The sequence below is a fragment of the Bos javanicus genome, chromosome 3 (genome assembly GCF_032452875.1).
Source record: "Bos javanicus breed banteng chromosome 3, ARS-OSU_banteng_1.0, whole genome shotgun sequence".
NCBI lineage: Eukaryota > Metazoa > Chordata > Mammalia > Artiodactyla > Bovidae > Bos > Bos javanicus.
Genome location: NC_083870.1, coordinates 54,242,270 through 54,260,558, shown reverse-complemented (window position 1 = coordinate 54,260,558; position 18,289 = coordinate 54,242,270).

Below are 18,289 nucleotides of genomic sequence, written 5' to 3'. Positions count from 1 at the left end.
ACTGACCCAAGTCCAGAGAAAAAAATTTTTTTCCCTCATCAACTGGATCACAGCATCCTGCCTGCCCTCTCTTTTTGCCTCACTCTTTTGTTTTGGTTTTTATTTTGTTCCATGAGGCTATAAAATAAAAATATGATTTTAAAGATGTAGAATATAAAGCTAGCTAACTCTTTTAGTCTTTAAATCAACATTTTTATTGTTATTTTATTATTTATCATATTTTAATGTTTATAATAACTTATTTTAATATTATTTAATTATGCTAATTTATTATTATTACTGAAGAAAAATACCCTTGGAGTTATCTCCCAGCTTCCATGGGAGAACTCCAGAAAGAGTTCCATGGAAAATTATTGCAAGATAAAATATCTTTTAAGAAATGTATTCTATAAATCTTGTTCACAAAATATAGTATTGGTTAAGGAAGAATTATTAAAATAATTTCCTAAACTGATGGAGGATAAAGAGATGTTATTTAACTGAAATGAAATTTTACTCATCTTCTATTTAACTCCAGAAAAGATGGCCAACCCAGCATCTTGTTTTAGAAATAATATGTTAATACAGTCCAGCTGTCCCCTGGAGGAAGAGTGTGGTCTCTAAGGAGAATCTGCAGAAGCACTTTGGGAACACAGATTTAATTGACCAGTTTTCACATTCTGCTACAGATTTAGATTTTCAAAATCAGGCTCTTCTTTTCCTCATACAGAAGAGCTGCTGATTTCCTAGAATGGAGTCTGTTACAAAAGGAGCTCTTCATTGCTTTCAGTTTCAGTCTGGATCCTGTTTAAAAGAAATGCCATTTCAAGTGGCCTCAAGTGATATAAGACACTGGCTGGCTGGAAAAAACATTATGCTGGATCATTTTAAAACCTAACTACTGTTCACCTTAAACTATGTGTCTGTGTGCTGTCACTTAAGTCATGTCTAAGTCTTTGCAACACCATAGACTATAGCCCACCAGGCTCCTCTGTCCATGGGATTCTCCAGGAAAGAACATTGGAATGGGTTGTCATGCCCTCCTCCAGGGTATCATCTCTACCCAGGGCTCGAACCCACGTCTCTCATGTCTCCTGCACTGGCAGGCTGATTCTTTACCACTAGCACTGCCTGGGGAGCCCTCATCTTAAACTATGTTTTATGTCAATTATATCTCATTAAAGCTAGAAGAAGAAAAAAGTCATGACTGCAACCATGTGTCATTTGGTGGGAGTAAGGGGAGAAACATCATGTGAAATAAAGTTCATATTTTATGGCAAGAGAAGAAAAATTTAATCATATAAATTTTCTGTGCCCTTTGCCCTCCTGTCTCCCTCCTATGGTGCACTGTGTATCTGCATTATGTATCAGCAAAACTTCCACCATGGGCAGAAATACCTGCTCAGCCATAAACAGCAACATTCCCCTGTTCACCAAGACAACGCCTTAAAAATAACATTCCTTCCTGATCTCATAAAGGGCCATGATGACTCTTCATTCTAGGTTATGTGAACAACCAAAACATGCCATTTAATGTACAGCTGCTGCTGCTGCTAAGTCACTTCAGTCGTGTCTGACTCTGTGTGACCCTGTAGACGGCAGCCCACCAAGCTCCCCTGTCCCTGGGATTCTCCAGGCAAGAACACTGGAGTGGTTTGCCATTCCCTTCTCCAGTGCATGAAAGTGAAAAGTGAAAGTGAAGCCACTCAGTCATGTCCGACTCTTCGAAACCATGGACTACAGCCTACCAGGCTCCTCCATCCATGGGATTTTCCAGGCAAGAGTACTGGAGTGGGTTGCCATTGCCTTCTCCATAATGTACAGCATCTGTCCTCAAAATCTTTAATCACTGACTTGACTTCTAACAGGTGGAACAGTTCTTTGAGCTTTCTGAGATTCTCTTCTCGTTATAATCCTCAAATCTGACTCAAATAAAATTTCTGATTTCTTCCATAGATCAACAGATTAATTTTTCATCAGCAACTGCATCAAAGAGTTACAGCACCTTTCATTGTTATTTTTTCAAGAGCAAGTATATGGCACTTAGCATTTTAAGTCTTGCTTTTAATTCTAGGAAGCCCCAGACTGGTCTATTTGTAAGGTTGGTGGCATGACGTGGTATCAGTTTTGCCTATCTGTGTGCCCAGTCGCTTCAGTCATGTCTGACTCTTTGCGACCCCATGAACTGTAACCTGCCAGGCTCCTCTGTCCACAGGATTCTCCAGGCAAGAATACTGAAGTGTGTTACCATGCCCTCCTCCAGGGGATCTTCCAGACCCATTAATAAGCAACAAAAAGCAGAAATTAGCATTAATTAAGCAGAAATTAGCATTAATTAAGCATTAATAAGCATTAATTAAGCATTAATAGCATAAAATGCTTAATAAATAATTAATAATGTTTAATAAATAAATATATAATAAATACATAATGCTTAATAATAATTAAGCATTAATAAGCAACAAAAAGCAGAAATCTGAGGAAGTACAGCCTGAATTTGCTAACTGAATCCTATTACTTTTATTTTCTACACCAAATCAGGCAATTTAAACATCTTAGGGCAAAGAAGACATCTTCTGTAGACATTGTTAAGTGGCTCCTTCCTCCATACTTTTCTTCAACCCTGAAGACTGGTCAAGCCCAGGAGCACCAGTTATGAGACTGGGATGTGTTTGCATAGAGATGGTTTCAGTTATTCCAGCTTGGTAACTCCCAATGGTGCTGATTTGGCCCCCAGGTGACATTTGACAATGTCTAAGGACATGTTTGCTTGTAACTGGCTTGGTTAATCATCTACTCTGGAAAGTTTCCCTGGAATAAATGGGAGCTTCTCTGCCCAAAATGAATGGCCCACAGCCAATGCCTGCTGTGGGATATTGATATCCAACCCTTTGCTGCAAGGAGGAACCAACTCTGGTGCTGGTTGTGCTAAAGTGGTCACATGGGACCAGCTTGAAGCCACTTTCCACCTGAGACTGTAACCTTTTTTATTTTTATATTCTTTTCCTCTCCCCCTTCTCTCAGTCCCCTTCTGAAAGCACTCACTCAGTGAGTCATTTGTATGAAACTATAGCTCTCAGTCTCTGCTTCTGAGGAAACTGACCTAAGACGTTACAAAGCTTCCTTTGTGGTTTAGTATATGTAAGCTTCATGTGAAGGCTCCAAATCTGTTTTAAAAGAATGAGTATTATGTTTCAGGGTGAAGGTTCTACAATTAAACATTAAGCCAAGTTTGTTCATTAAGTTTTTAAGACATTTTCTAATTTCTCCGATTTTTCAGTCTTTTATTTTCTGAATTACTGAGATGTGTAAGTCACTTTTATGTTTCACAGTACAGAAATTAAAAGCCTTCTCTGTTCTTTATCTGATTGTGACATAAGTGAAAAACATTCATGCTTAAATCATCACACTCAAAATTATTCACCTTTACTCTCCTCCAGAATAATTCAAAGACTTTAGAACACTTGATCTGTGGCCCCAATCTTCCTGAACTATTTAATGTTAATTCTATCTTCTCATTTTTTAGTCCGAGCATATATTATTATGATTGTTTCATGCAGTCAGTCATTTATTGATTGTTTCACATTCTACTGCTGTCTTAGATTTTCATTTGCTTTTGCACTCCAGACTTCCTGTCTCTTGGATCTTTTTACTCCTGCATTTCAATTAGAGTTGATGTGCTCATGGTAAACTCTCCACCAGATATGAATTTTGTACCCATTTTTGAATGTTTTTTTTTCCTGCATATATCTAGGTTAACAACTATCTTTTTCTTTACCTTGCACTTTCTTTTCACTTCCACTGATGCTGCTGAGAAGTCAGCTTTCACTCTGTCTTGCTGTGAACTAAATATGTTCTTCTTCTGTAAATATTCTTCAGATAGTCTCATTTGCATGCCATAATTTCATTCTGATTTCTCAGGTGTATATTTACCATTTTTTCCACTTGGATTTAATCTTGCATTTGCACATGGATGATTTTTAAAGTTCTGGGAAATTCTCTGACATTGTATCTTCAAATATGGCCTCTGTCCCATTTCTCTTTCCCCGGCTACTACTTTTGATTCCATATCAGTTAGACATCTTGTTCTATTCCCTCCATTACCAACCTATTCTTCACCCTGAATTGCTTTTTATGATGTTTCCCTACCTCAATCAATTTCTCTTCCTTTGGGTCTGATCTGCTTCTTAGCCATATAGCTCCTCCCAAAGACAAAGATACCCTCTTGAGGCTTTCTCGGAGTTCACTTTTCCCATCAAGTAGAACTTGACTTTAATCCTTGTCCTTTCCTAGCCCAACTTCAGTAAGAATCCTGCTAAGTTAGTTTATTGAGATTCCCCCATCCTTGATTTACGATTAAATTCCTCATCACTCACTCTTGATGTTATGGACTAAATGTCTGTATCCTTCCAAGATAGAATTTGATATCAACAACTGAGGTGCCAAAGTTCAACAAACACCTTAAAATGTGGAAGCAGATTTGGAACTAGGTAATGGGTAGAGGCTGAAAGAGTTTTGAAGTAGATGCAAGAAAAAGCCAGTACTGCCATGAAGAGAATCATGTAAGGGTGATTCTGGTGAGAACTCAGAAATGAGTTCTCAGAGTTCCTCTCAGAGTTCCTCAGAAATGAGGAACATGTTTTTTTAAACTGAAGGAAAGATAATTCTTTTTGTAAAGTGACAAAGAACCTGCCCCAATTTCTTCATGTTCTACTATTTAGTAGAAAATAGATGAAACTAGAAATTTAGTTGAGATTTCTAAGTGTTGAGAGAGAAGCTTCATTCCTTCTAACTGCTTTATACTAAAATGTGAGAAGACAGAAAATAATGAAGTTGTAAATGCTAAGGAAAGAGGAACCAAAATGTAAAGATTTTGAAAGCTCTCACTCAGGCTGACCACATTATAAAAAATAAGGACGTACACTCAGAAGAGCACAATAAAGTTGTGGTGGCAGAACCATTTGATAAGAAAATCAGTGTGGCGTGAGGCATGAATTTAATCAGCCGTCTCAACACAAGGCAAGTATAGAGATGGGACTATACCCACAGAAACACTGCCAGCTGGAACTACAGGAAACAGACAAAGTGGGATGAAATGAAGAAAGTCTGTTGGACTTCTTAGATTCAAGAGAACGGGACCATAGAGCTCTTCGTCAGTTAATAAGTACTCTTCTTCAAGACAAGAGAAGAAGAACCCCAAATACAATTCAGAGATCGTCAGGGCTGCCACTTCCACCTCAGGCACAGAGTTCATGGACATGTGGTTTAGGAGTACAGGGGTGCCTTTATGTTGATTTCAAGGAGTGAGGAAAATGCCCAGCAGAGAATCTGTGGCATATGACCTTCACCCCACAGAGCCACAGGCACATGACCCCTGCCATGGAGAGCCTCACCCACACAACCCCCACCAGGCAGAACTGTGGGGCTAATGACTCAGTGAGCCCAGGGGCAGAATTCTGCCCCAATAAATATAGAAGGCAGTGCATTGAAAAAAAAAAAGAGTATTATTGTCCTTCCTTAAGATCTAGTAGAGCTTGCCTTGCTAGGAATTTAGACTTGCTTAGGACCCTCACACCTTCCACCTTTCTCTCCTATTTTTCCCTATGGGGATGGATTGTATATCCATCCTTATACTATTTGTCCATGCTCCACCATGGTATCTTGGAAGCATGCAGCTTGTCTGGGTTCATGGGTTCACAGCTGGAGAATTTTGCCTCAGGATGATTCCTACTGCAAGCCTCATCCATATCTGATACAGAATATACTTATGTGAGACTTTGGTCATTATATTTTAGAGCTGTTACTGGAATGTACCAAGAATTTTAATTTTGAGCCTGTTGGGATAAAGTGAATGTATTCTGCACATGTAAAGGACATGCATTTGGTGGGGCCAGTGATGGAATGCTATGGACATCATGTTTGTGTTCCCCCAAAATTCATATGTTAAAGCCAAAATTCCCAATGTTATAGTATTTGGAAATGGGCTTTTTGAAAGTAATTAGATCATAAAGAAGAACCTTCGTGAATGGATTTCAGTCCTAATAAAAAGATAATGAAACATAGGATCTCTCTCTGCTCTCTGCCACATGAAAATACAATAAGAAAACAGTTATCTACAAACCACCAGACACAAGATCCACTAGCACATTGATCCTGTACTTCCCAGGATCCTGTACTTTCTCTAGAACTATTACAAAGTAATTTCTGTTGTTTAAGCCACCTGGTCTATAGTGTTTTTATTACAGCACCTGAACTTACTAAGACTCAATATCTAAGCTGTTGGTCTGTCTTTAGCAGTCCTATTAAGCCAGTTTAACAAGAATTTCCTTATCCTTACCTACCTGTCTTCGTGCTGAGTCGTGTCTAACTCTTTGTGACCCCATGGACTGTAGCCCACCAGGCTTCTTGTTCATGGAATTTCCCAGGCAAGAACACTGAAGTGGGTTTGCCATTTCCTACTCCAGGGACCAAACCCACATCCCCTTCGTCTCCTCTATTGGCAGGCAGAGTCTTTACCGCTGTGCCACCTTCAGTAATTTTTTATGCCCTGACCCTCTAACTCTGCTTGTCAGCTATATATTCCCAACTGACTTTACTATATTTGTATCAGAGCTCAATATTTCTTCTCTATTGCAACAGCTTTGACCCCTTTTGCAAAAATCTTGAATAAAGACTTCCTTGCCATTTTAAGAAGTGTTAGTATACTGTTTCTATTACAGTCTATTGCTGCAACAGATTCACCATTGTGCTCTGCAGAACTTTCACCTTGGACTTCAGTTGTACACCTGTTAAAATTTTTTCTTCATTCCTGACTTGATTAGAGATCAGTTACTGAGTTCAACTCCTATCTCATTGCTTCAGATGATAGCACAGTAAGGACAAATTTTTTATTCTTAACAGTCTGTGTATAATCTTGAAACTGCCTTAGAATTTCAGACATCAATGATCTAAAGCATGAGAGCTTCTCAGTTCACACCCCTATCTTGAATCCTTGCTGACTACTTTTAACTTAGAGAATAGAGAATCCCAGTAATAAAAAGATTCCAAGATCTTTCATTCAGACCTTGAGATCCTTCTTGGCCTTCCCAAAACACTGTCGTCTACACTCCATTCTCCAGTGTCTCCATATTCCCCTCTCCACTGTCCCTTTTCCTTCTGCTCTTAAAATGCTCTTCTGCCTTTAAGTTAACCTCCAAGGTAAAAGTATTGAGTCTCCACCATCTGTAGATGATGCTCAAGACACCCCCACCACTTACTCACAATCAAAACCGAACATAGACAGTAACATTTAAACCTTGGTCTTAGATCAAATTTCACAACTAAAATCCACCAAGTCCCCAAAGGAAAGAGAAATTTATTTAACAATTCAGGAGTTGTTGGGTGCTTACTCTCTGAGATCCTCCAACTTATATCAACTTATCCTCTTATTTGTGGTATGCCTTTCTTTAGTTTTGGAAAGCTAAAGGAACTACTATCTTGGAAAACCTTCAGTTCAGTTCAGATCAGTTCAGTTGCTCAGTTGTGTCCGACTCTTTGCAACCCCGTGAATCACAGCACACCAGGCCTCCCTGTCCATCACCAACTCCCGGAGTTCACCCAAACTCATGTCCATCGAGTCGGTGATGCCATCCAGCCATCTCATCCTCTGTTGTCCCCTTCTCCTCCTGCCCCCAATCCTTCCCAGTATCAGGGACTTTTCCAATGAGTCAACTCTTCACATGAGGTGGCCAAAGTATTGGAGTTTCATCTTTAGCATCAGTCCTTCCAATGAACACCCAGGAGTGATCTCCTTTAAGAGATCTCAAACCACTGCAGAGTCCATTCAGGGGGTAAAAAAGTCAAAGAAAAATCATTAGAAGATATTCTGAGTTTTATCCTGTTAAAATTGATCGGTCATGTATTCAAACTTGAAAACAACTAAAGGAGAAACCTTGACAAATTATCATCAGCAATTAGACATTACTTAGAAAGAGCATTCGGGACTTGAACTCAGTTACCAAGCAGCCTTTGCTCTAGTTACAGCTTTCTGAATGACCTAAGACTCAAGCTTCATGACACTACTCCCTCAAAAAATGGCTATTGTTAAAATACTGAGATGTCTGAACTTCAGACATTAGCCTAGCACTATGAGGGCAACAGTTCTTAAAAAACAGAAAATGCATAATCAAATCATATGACTTTATTTATTAAAGCAATTAGGAAAAGTTAAATGAAGACAAAACCCCATAATACGGGCCTGCACTGACCAGGATGCTTGCTGGTATTGCAAAAAAAAAAGAAACTATTGGGTTTGGGAATGTCCAGCCTTCAGATGGAAAGAAAAGAACCCAAAACCCTCTTCACAGGAGAAATACTAACTCAGCTCTGAGAAAGCAGACATACCATGCCCTTAATTCCCACTAAATTCACCAGATGATGTTACCCTTGTGAGTTAAATGGCATCCAATCTTGTGATTATTTCACAATCATGTGATTGGCACCCAATCACAATATCATAGATATTGGAATGACACATTTCACTCTTAACACTGTTTCTTTTTCTGGCCCCTTCAAAATTACCAAACTGCCAGTAGTGGGCTTTGACAATTTGCTTCACAATTTGCCTGCCAGACTCTCAATATCTTTATAAGATCCCTTCAGTGTCAATAGAGTTTTCTTCTTAGATCAACTACCCCAATAACTTTGTGAATTGGGGTGTTAAACGTCATTGAGACCCTGAAGGACTTCTTTCACACGTCTATTCACTTCCTTCACACCTGCTTCCTCTAATGGCTTTGCCCGATTTCACTAATCTTCTCTGTCCTCTTCAACCTCGTACCTATTTTGCAGAGGACTTAAGCCAATTAGTGGACAGAATTTCACCTCATTGTAGACAAGAAATTCCACTGATATTGGCATCTATGTGGTGTAGAACCCCATCATAGAATGCTATGATAAGTAGAGGTACATGTCTCCATGGTCCTCCTCACAAGTCCCCAGTGTAATTTAGCCTTAGATGGATTTGAAGGACTCTTCCCAATAATTGAAAGATTTTTAGATAAGGGACTTCTGGTTCCTATTTCTAGCCCATGCAACACTTTCATTCTGGCTGTTAAAAAGCCAAATGGAAAGGGTACTGGCTCTTCCAAGACCTAATGTACTAATATGTTCCCTTTCATCTAGGAGAAAAGGAAAGAGAGCTCTGCCGAAGACCAGCCCCGGCTGATCCAGGGTATTCGAAGGGGAGACGGCGTCGGCGACTATTTATTTATTTATCAAAGATATAAAGAGTAATAGAATGAGGATAGCTCAGTAGGAAAATTCAGTGGAGAAAAGAGGCTGAGTAGCTTGGTTTACGCGGAAAATCAATATAACCCGTGACACCAGGTTAGCTCTGACCACGGAGGCCACAGGCGCCCTCTCGAATAGCGGAAGGTGCCCCACCTTAGACACCTTCTCAAGTGGGTCTTAGAAGCCCAGGCAAATAAGTGGTCGCAGAGGATATCCACGCTCCAGATGGAGACTTCAGCTGGAAGTTAAAGGAAAGAATGACATGGGGAGACCAAGCATTGGTGAGCAAGGCCCGTAGCTTTATTTTTAACAGGGGCTTTTATACCCTAAGTTACACATAGAGGATAATAGGGGATGCAAAGTCAGCAGTCTTTGAGTCTTATCAAAAACCAGGGTTTCTTTCCTGCAAATTTATCGTATACAAATGGTTTAGGTGATTTACATCATCTTCTGGCCAGAAGGCCTACTAACATTTTATGACTCTTGACAAGAACTTATCAACAAAGACTTATTTTCTCTAAGAGTAATTATTTTAAGGTTTGGCGCCATCTTCCAAAGATAAAATTGCATTCCTATAGGGCGGATGTGTAATGGGTTTACAACAAAGAAAATAATTCATTACCTTAAGGGTCTAAAGTTACTAACACCAAGGCCACTACTTATTTTTTTCTATATACCAACTATATTAATTAATACACATTCAAGGATACAATTCAGGGGATGTGAAAACTTAGCAACAAGCATTGGCTCATCAATGAAATCCTTTACTAGTTTATTCTGACAGTTTCTAACTCTCTGAGAGGCTCTAAGCTATTTGAATATCTTAAGCTTCCTGTGCCTCTGGAGGCTGGGAGACTGTAAACAATCGTATGCATAGCTGTAGGAGTCCGGGTAAACTTGTCAGGCGAGTTAGAGAGCCATCTGAGGGGTTTGGATTTAAACACTCCTAATTGCCCAGGAACTTTATTAATTGGAGCTGTAAGTTAACTCTTTGACAGAGAGAGCGAGATGGTGGTAGGGGACAGCCCCCAGTAAAGTCAGAGGTGAGAGCACAAAGCAATAAAGTAGGCAGACTCTGGTTTTTTGGGGGGTAGATGCTCGAGAATATCCGGGCGGACTCCTGAGGCTCGATCCCGCCTTTGCGTATGCCGAGCCTCCTTCCTCATGACCTTTGTCACGAGTGGAATGCCTCACCGGCTCCCGGCAGAGCTCTATTCTGAGCTCTATCAGTGTTCCCCTTCCTGCATTCAACAACCCCCAATCCACCCATGTCAGACTTTCCCCTTCCCATTCTAGCCCTTAAATGCTATACAACCACTCAAGGTTTAGGCTTCTTTCCTCTCCGGGACTTTTGAGAAATGTAGGAACCTCAAATGCAACTACCAGAGGCTGATAAGATTAATTGCAACAAAGCAGATAATTCATCCACTCAGATGAGTTTTTAAAACACCCAGACAGCTGTTAGTCTATAGTCTTCATAAGATTACATATCATGGCAAAAGAAAAAACTTACAAGTCTCTTTCAACTTTCGCTATATTTCACCAGTTTTGATAAGTTGTATTTTCATTTCAATTCATTCATTTTAAAATTTCTGTTGAGACTTGTTTGACTTATATATAATGTAGAGGTGCATTGTTTAGTATCCAGCTATTTTAGGACTTTCCAGATATCTTTCTGATATTAGTTTCTAGTTTAATTCCACCATGATCTGAGACATGTGTTGTAACATTTCTATTCTTTTAAATTGTTAAGGTGTGTTTTACCATCCATAATGTGGTCTTGTTGTCGTTGTTGTTCAGTCACTCAGTCATGTCCAACTCTTTAAAAACGATGGACTGCAGCATGCCAGGCTTCCCTGTCCTTCACCATCTCCCAGAGTTTGCTCAAATTCATGTCCCTCGAGTCAGTGATGCCATCCAACCATCTCATCCTCTGTCGTCCCCTTCTTCTCCTGCATTTCCCAGCATCGGAGTCTTTTCCAGTAAGTCTGCTCTTCCCATCAGGTGGTCAAAGTAATGGCGCTTCAGCTTCAGCATCATTTCTTCCAATGAATATTCAGGACTGATTTCGTTTAGGATTGACCGGTTGGATCTCCTTGCTGTCCAAGGGACTCTCAAGAATCTTCTCCAACACCACAGTTCAAAAGCATCAACTGTTTGGCACTCAGCTTTCTCTATGGTCCAACTCTCACATCCATAAACAACTACTGGAAAAAACATAGCTTTGACTATATGAACCTTTGTTGGCAAAGTAATGTCTGTGCTTTTTAATATTCTGTCTAGGTTTGTCATAGCTTTTCTTCCCAGGAGAAACATCTTTTAATTTCATGGCTGCAGTCACCATCTGCAGTGATTTTGGAACCCAAGAAAATAAAGTCTGTCACTGTTTCCATCTATCTTGGTGAATGTTACATGTGAACTTGGAAAGATTGTGTAACCAAAAAGCAGAACTAACCCAATTATCCACCAACTTTATGAATGGGTAAATAAAATGTGTTACCTATCACCTCACACTGGTCAGAATGGTTATCATCAAAAAAAACCACAAGTAACCAGTGCTGTAGACAATGTGGAGAAAAGGGGAATCCTGGGTACACTCTTGGTGGAAATATAAATCTGTGCAGCCATAGTGGAAGAGCATGGGGGTGACTCAAAAATCTAAAAGTAGAGCTATCATATGACTCAGCAATTCCACTCCCAGGAATATATTTAAAAAAAAAAAAAAAGAATGAGAGAAGAAACACTAATTTGAAAAGATGCATGCATCCCAGTGTTCATAGGAACATTATTTGCAATGGCCGAAGTATGGAAGCAACCTGGGTGTCCACTAACAGATGTGAATGGATGGATAAGGAAGGTATGGCATATATGCACCATGGACTACTACTCAGTTATAAAAAGGAATGAAAATTTTCTATTTGCAGCAATATGGATGGAACTGGATGGCATTACGCAAAATAAAATAAGCCAGAGAAATATACTACATGATATCAGTGACATGTGAAATCTAAAAAATACAACAAGCTAGTGAATATAATAAGAGAGAAGCAGACACAGACATAGAGAACAAACTGGTGGTTACTGTGGGAGGAGGGAGGGACAATAGAAGGGTGGGGGCAGGGAAGGTACAAAATATTGGATGGAAAATAAGCTACAACCCAGAGAATATAGCCATTAATTTGTAATAACTGTAAATTAATTGTAACCTTAAAAGTTGTATAAATTTTTTAAATTTTTAAATAAAAATAAAATGCAGTATATTTTTGCCATGGAATAATATTTAGCCTTAAAAAGGAAGGAAATCTTGACACATTACAACACACATGAACCCGAAAACATTATGCTAAGTGAAATAAACCTATCACATAAAATACTGTATAACACCATTTATATGAGGTATTCAGAGTAAAGTTCATAGAAAGTTTACTAGTGATTACCAGGAAATTGGTGAGAAGGAAATGGAGACTTGTTTATTAGATACAAAGTTTCAGTTTAGAAAAATGAAAAAGACTAAGAGACAGCAGTGAAGCTTGCAACAACTATGTGCATGTACTTAATTCCACTGAATTGTACTCTAAAAATAGATAAAATGCAAACATTATGTTGTATATATTTCACGACAATGAAAAAAATTAAATATTTTAAGTGGAAGGAAATAGACTTGATAGTTTCTGCATTTTATGTATTAGTGGACAGTTAGCAGGGACAGAGAGACATTGGGACCTCTCCTAGTGCAAATATATCAGAGAGGAATTCATTAATTTGCGTTTGATCAGGGACTGGAATCAGTCCCTGCATCAGTCAACTGGGCCAAGAGTGAGCACCATATTCAGTGCAACGTGAGACTACTGGGCATAAAAACGGTGGTCAGGGAAATAGGATCATATTGCTGAAGTAAAAGAATTCCATTCAAATAACAATGCTGAGTAGGGAAGGCACCTTTCCAAGGAAAGAGATACTAGGAAAAACACTGTAGAGCTGATATACCAGTTGCAGTCAGTCATAGAAACAGAAACCACTTCAGTTAGTTTAAACATAATAAATTTGTACAAGTGACACAGGAACAGAGACAGGGGCTCATGCAATAACCCTGGGGGCTAAGTAATTGCAGTAAGAAACAACATCCTTAGGCTTCAGAAACTAGAGACTGATACTAATGCTGAAACTGATAAAGATGCTGATACTGAAGTCCAGAGGCCTGGGCCACAAGCAGAAAGTGATGCCTCACAGGCCTCTGTTGAGGGAGTTGGAGCCACAGAGATGTACCTCCTCCCAGACACTACCTAAAGAACACAGGATGCAGAGACCTCAAACTGTCCCTTCCTCCTCACTCACAGTTTTCATCCAGTGCCTCATATCTTGGCTGAAGCTAGTAGGCAGGCAGGGGGAAGGAGGAATGTGTGTAGCGCTGAGCTGAAATTTCCACAGCAGTGGAGAGCAGCAGGAAAGGAACAGAACAGACCTTAGAGCAAATAGTCCAAGACCAGCAATGATAATTTCTCCAGACACTGGTGTTAGAGAGATAAAGAGATTTTATTATTTTAAAAAGAGCTGGAAAAGACTCATGAGCTCAATTTAGCTATGTTAAATGTTCCATCACTCAGACCTGAGATGGAAAATCACTTCGAATATCTACCTAAGGTCAGAAACCTTTGTCCTAGCCTCACTCTGCTCTGTGAGAGAGCTTGCACATTTTTCCTATCAAGACCTTCGCTTCAATCCATTAACATAATCCTTCTACTTGAGATCTTGTCTGTATGTTCTTTCCATCAGATGGAAAAACACAACATTCTCAGCAAACACCTTTACTATTTTGACTATGGGTAATGGTCAATAATGGATATTGATTATCCCTTGAAATGATAATGAAATGTTACACTTATTTATTCAGCCAACCATTCATCTATTTACTCATTCTTTCAATCATCATGTATTCTGGGTTTTATTATGCTTTGATGCTATCTTATTTGGTCCTTAGGATTCAGTAATGCACAATTATATGCCTAGATAAGAAAGACTAGATTGAAATCACACTTAAAGAATGAGTATTTGGTTTCTACTTTAAGTCTTAATCACTATCCAGGTTATATATATATATATATATATACACACACATACACAACATTTATTACTACCTAAATATTGCCATAATATTATGTATGGTCCATACAGGGTGTAATCTACATGAAAACAATATTTTTACTTTTCTCTCTTCAGATAATCCAGGACAATAGCAGGTAGGGCATAAGAATTTAGCAAACAGTATAAATAATTAGAACTAAATATTCCTTAATAAGTATTAGAACAGGTGTATGAATAAATTGTTAACTACTTTTGAAAGTTTTTTTTCTTTTTTAAATGATCAATAAAGTTGGTTTTTTTGGTTTTGTTTTGTTTTTTTTTTTTACTTTACAATATTGTATTGGTTTTGCCATACATCAACATGAATCTTCCACGGGTGTACACATGTTCCCCATCCTGAACCCCCCTCCCACTTCCCTCCCCATACCATCCCTCTGGGTCATCCCAGTGCACCAGCCCCAAGCTTCCTGTATCCTGCATGAAACCTGGACTGGCGATTCATTTCTTATATGATATTATACATGTTTTAATGCCATTATCCCAAATCATCCCCCGCTCCCTCTCCCACAGAGTCCAAAAGATTGTTCTATACATCTGTGTCTCTTTTGCTGTCTCGCATACAGGGTTGTCATTACCATCTTTCTAAATTCCATATATACGCATTAGTATACTGTATTGGTTATTTTTTATTGAAAGGAAATGAAAACACTATTTCACAGAGATATCTGTACTCTCATGTTTATTGCACTATTAATCACATTAGCCAAGATATAAAAACAACCTAAACACCAATCAATAGATGAATGAACAAAAAAGAAGTGATACATATACACAACAGAATGTTATTCAGCCATGAGGCAAGAGGATATTCTGCCATTGCGGCAATTTGATGGACCTTAAGCACATTATACTAAGTGAGATGTCAGACTAAGAAAGACACGTACTGTGTAATGTCACTTATATGTCAAATCTAAAAACGTCAAGACTTCTTTATGTTCTTCAATTCGGGATGTCTCTGGTCTAAGGGACTAGAACATCTGCTTAATTCAAGTTCTCGATGGGAAAAGATATACAGGTTTTCTATAGAATAATTTGCTTTTCCACTAAACCCTATCATTTACTGGCCACATACTCTTTACTAAACAGTTTCTTACTTAAAAGGCAAAGTCATTCTTCCTTCTGAACACTTGAAGACACAGTTATAATTGATAAAGTCATTTAAAATCTCCAGTGGAGATGTGTTAACATCCTTGCAGAGGCACAGAGATTGTGATACACAGAGGAGGTCACAGAGGAGGAGACTGTGCCAGAAAAGTTTCTTTTATTCTGCTAGCATTTAAATCAACTTAGAGATCTTAATCTAGTGTGTGAAATCCAAATTATCTATTCCTTCAGGCCTTTGGAGTGTTCATGGAACTCTGGCAATTGATAACCATCATGCATGTATCAGTATTTTGTGTTTCCAGCAGAGTCTTATGCAGTATACTCTGTGCCTAAACATACTCCATGAAGATGCGCAGAAAAGTAGGTCATGGTTTTTGTCCTCGGATGAACTTTACTTTCATTTGAAAACAAACACTAGACAAAATTTGTTGCATTGCACCCGGGCCAGGACTGGATTTATCACCAGATCCCGTGTGCCTCTACTTTAACAGGGACACTGTAAAGTCTTTTCAGGATCTGGGTATCACTGCAAATTTGGATCCTGATTCCAAGAGTCCTCAGAACATGCAGGCATCCCCATTCTCCAGCACACAGGTACCAAGTAAATTTCCAGAGGTCCCCTAGAAGGGGAATGGGAAAATCATTATCATATAACCCTGTTCTAGAGTTGAAGGGTCATTTCTCTTGCGATCCTCCTTTCCTCTCCAGGTGATAAGTTCATTATCTGAAATTGGTTTAGATCAAGGCTACAGACTTTCTTTTCATCGAGGCTACCTCTCAGCCTCCTGATAAACATCCTTGATTCCATTTGATTGCTTCTTCCACATCCATTTTGACTCTATGGTCATCCTATTCTATTTGCCATATTCAGAATTTTCTCTAGCCAGGTCCCGCTGGCTTCCACTCCAACCATTTTATGGACTGAATGCTTGTGTTCTCCAAAATTCATTTGCAGAAACCCTAACTCCCAATGTCCCAATGTACTTGGAAGTGGGGCTTTGGGGAGGAAATTATTTGGTAATGAGTGTGGGGCCTTTATGAGTCTGATTAACGCCCTCATAACAAAGAAATATGAGGTATTCCTTCTCTCACTCTTCCAAAACTATGAGGACACAATAGGAAAGTTGCCATCTGTGAAGCTGCAAGAGGACACTTACAAACAACCCAGCAGTGCTGATACACACTTTTGGACTTACAGCCTCCATAACTGGGAGGCATAAGCATTTGTAGTCTAAGCCATCCAGTCTGTGTTAATTTGTTATAGAGCCTGAGCTAAGACAAACCCTGATTCTCACCACTATCATTGTGGGTACTCGACTTTTGATGTTTAAATGCCAACACCTGGCCTCCATGTATCAGCGTCTATCAGCCCCAGTACTGTCAGGACATCCAGTTCTTCATGGTACATCCCTCCTTCTACTCTTGCCTGCAGCAGAGAGCCACCAGTGAACTTTCAAGCAAGATGGGATTCCTCTCACCAGGAATATTCCTAATGTTTAGTAATTTTCTTCCAGCATCTTACAAGTGTACTTCACAGGAAGTAAAGGCAGAGTCGGACACAACTTGGTGACTAAACCACTACCACTAATGGTTCCTCTAGCTGAGAAATCAAGGGGTAACAGGAAAGTTTATACCTTATATTTGAAGCAAATGTAAGGGATTAAAAACCAAACCAAGAGGAAAACAAAACTAGGATGCAAATTTGATGCCTTCTAGTGTTTTGCTCCAACTCATTGAACAGGCTAATATTTCTAGAAACAATGAACAATTTTATCATCTAACAGTCAATTTCAAATTCCATTTATTATCATTTTTAGTATTATACTTCATGCTTTCTTTGTTATTTGAGAAATGACAACGATATAATGAAAAACACGTGTTTTTTTTAAACACCCTTAATACCAAGCTGTCCCTCCCCAGAAGAAATCAATGATACCAGTTTTTCAAGAGATGCTCCATATAAATGAGTGCACATAATAACTGCAGTTTTTATGGTGAACAGATAATGCAAACTGTTTTCTACCTCAGTTTTTTTTTCATTCTACAATATATCTTTAAGCTTTTTCTATATTTATGCGGCAGAGAAGGCAATGGCACCCCACTCCAGTACTCTTGCTTGGAAAATCCCATGGACGGAGGAGCCTGTTAGGCTGCAATCCATGGGGTCGCTAAGAGTTGGACACGACTGAGCGACTTCCCTTTCACTTTTCACTTTCATGCATTGGAGAAGGAAATGGCAACCCACTCCAATGTTCTTACCTGGAGAATCCCAGGGATGGGGGAGCCTGGTGGGCTGCAGTCTATGGGGTCCCACAGAGTCGGACACGACTGAAGTGACTTAGCATAGCATAGCATATTTATGTGGATAGACTTCCATTGTTGATTTATTTACTGGCTACATAGTATTCCAGTATATGTACATGCAAAATATACATTATTAATACCAACTATATAGATAGACAGTTAAGTAGTTTTCAGTCTTTTGCCATTAAAAGAGATGCCTCAATGGACCTCTTGTATATATATGTGTATAAAGCAGTAGTGGTGTTAGTCGCTCGATCATGTCCAGCTCTTTGAGACCCCATGGACTATAGGCCGCCAGGCCCCTCTGTCCATGGGATTTTCCAGGCAAGAATACTGGAGTGGGTTGCCATGCCCTTTTCCAGAGAATCTTCCTGACCCAAGGATTGAACCTGGGTTTCCTGCATTGAGAGCAAATTCTTTACCGTCTGAGCTAGAGGGAAGCTATATATGTGTATATGTGTGTATATGCTGTGTGTGTGTGTGTGTGATT